This window comes from Myotis brandtii, unplaced genomic scaffold (assembly GCF_000412655.1).
Source record: "Myotis brandtii unplaced genomic scaffold, ASM41265v1 scaffold165, whole genome shotgun sequence".
NCBI classification, from domain to species: domain Eukaryota; kingdom Metazoa; phylum Chordata; class Mammalia; order Chiroptera; family Vespertilionidae; genus Myotis; species Myotis brandtii.
The window spans coordinates 15,032,972-15,035,320 of NW_005356042.1; the positions used below are offsets into that span (position 1 = coordinate 15,032,972).

The 2,349-nt window shown below is 39.8% G+C and overlaps 1 long non-coding RNA gene across 1 annotated transcript in view; it reads right to left on the reverse strand.

The window, feature by feature from the left end:
* Positions 1-687: 687 nt before the first annotated feature.
* The window catches only part of LOC106725481, an 11,146-nt gene continuing 9,484 nt past the window's right edge, over positions 688-2,349 (reverse strand). Inside the window, exon 2 of the long non-coding RNA XR_001361374.1 lies at positions 688-928. This is a non-coding gene — a long non-coding RNA (uncharacterized LOC106725481). The remainder of the gene's footprint in view (positions 929-2,349) is intronic.

Here is a 2,349-nt window from a genome sequence, read left to right on the forward strand (position 1 = left end):
TAACTCAGACCATAGGCTGTCTTTTTTTTACATATATATATATATCCAAACTATATGTCTTCAATTTAGCATGACTATAACTCTATTCCTAAAGAAAAAATAAAGAATACAGTCAAACCTTAGCCCTTGAAAGGAATACAGTCAAACCTTAGCCCTTGAAAGTAGTCTCCCATCTCGAACAATTTAGTTCTTGAAAATTCAGTTCTCTACGAAAGTTGTTCACGGAAAAAATGTCTCCACTTTCTAACAAAACTTCAATTCTGAATCTGACAACCCTTTCCTGTTGACACATCAGCATTACAAAAAGCATCTCCTAGGTCCAAACAAAGGAGAGAATGCAGGTCAGTTTACCCCTAACACTCCAGTTGTTTAAATCTCAGGAAATTGTGCTGTGAATATCTTCGTGGGTGTTATTTTGTTTTGTTTTGCTATTGTTGCTAGTGAAATGGATCGTTAGCACAATTTTAAAACATGAAGAGGCCATCAAGTGCCATTGATGCTACTAAGGTTGTGAAAGTGCTCACAAAACAAAGATGACAGACAATTGAGGAAGTAGAAAAACTGTTGTTTTGGATAAACGAAAAGCAGTTGACAGCATTTCTGAGGCAATGATATGTGAAAAAGGGAAGATGCTGCACCCCTGGAACGAGTGCTGAAAGTGATTTAAGACTAGTAGGGATGGTTTAATAAATTTAAGAAAAGAAGTATTTGTTTATAGGTTAAACAGGATATTAGACCTATTGTATATAAGAAAGGTTAAATAGGGAATCACTTAGGGATCTAGAATAAATTAATTCAACTTACATGATTTCTAATGAGAAAGAATGATTTGGTTTTCGAACAAATTGCTTCTCAAATAGCCTTCCAGAATGAAGTAAGTTCCAGAACAGGGGTTCCACTGTAATCATTGGACATACGAGCTTTCAACCTGAAATAAACATAAGACATATGCTCACACAGTTTTTAATACGTAAGCACATCCTTCATATTTCTCCCCCCATTTTCTCTTCATCAGGCGAACTACAGAAAAGACCCTGGCAAGGCAACGTTTTCAACCAGAGTCAAAAGGATATCCTTCTGAAACAGTTTAAACAAAACCCCTACCTTAATAAAGCTACTAAGGAACAGTTGGCCAAGGAGATTGGCGTTCCGGAGAAAAAGATTCTGGTAAGCACTAGCTTCCTAATTCATTATCTATCAGAGTCAAGGTGAATAAAAAAGGTGGGCTCAGCACTGTCAGGCAAATCTCTTATGTCTGGTATGCTTCCCAGAAGGTTTTTCCTGTTACATAACTTTTAAAACAAAATAAAAGGCACAAGAACTCTGTTTATATTTTTTACCAATGGGGGAAACAATTCATTGACAGAAGAATATATTAATGTAGGTTCTCTCATAGGAAAGACTTAAAATCAATTTTAGCAAATATAATAAATTAGATCACTATGATAGCGATATGGTATTTTTTTAAAAAATATATTTTATTGATTTTTTACAGAGAGGAAGGGAGAGAGATAGAGTTAGAAACATCGATGAGAGAGAAACATCGATCAGCTGCCTCCTGCACATCTCCCATTGGGAATGTGCCCACAACCTAGGCACATGCCCCCAACCAGAATCGAACCTGGGACCTTTCAGTCCGCAGGCCGACGCTCTATCCACTGAGCCAAACCGGCTTTAGTAATATGGTATTAAATATTAGAATATATACTGCAGAATAATTATTATCTACTTATATAAAAACCATGGGTGGTGTTCCTCACATACAGATGAACAGCAACCAAGCGGAAGGAAGTCAGCCCTACAGGGATTGTCTTGGCAACTGCTGCACCCACCCCCAAGCTGTTTCCTGTAAGGACGGAGTTTGAGGCAGGAACCCGCCCTGGGAGCATGGAGGCTTACAAAAGACCTACAAGAGAATGAAAGCCGGGTCTGGGTGGATTGCTGCTTCTCTGAGAGACAGCGACCACGCCCACAGCCATGCCTTTATTTTATAGCAGATGCTAGAGGCAAAGTAAGGGCGTGACCAAGATGTTTACAAACATTCTCCTGGGTTTCAATCCTACCCAACTACATGCACCTGAACTCTATCAAGCCCACATCACTCAAGCACATGGGGCCACGTGTTCCGACCATAGGTTCAAGCTTACAACTACAGCTGTTGGCTATAATTGTGCTGGGAGGGCCCTGCCCTCCAAGCTGGGACTTGCCCGTGGCAATGAGAGGACTGTGCCCTCTCATCAGTCCAAGGCTTGAACCTGTCCAAAACACTGTAGCAGCTCCCCACAATAAAGTTTTAATTCTGTTTCTTTGTTACTAATGTTGTGGCCCCACCCCATAACAAAGAAACAA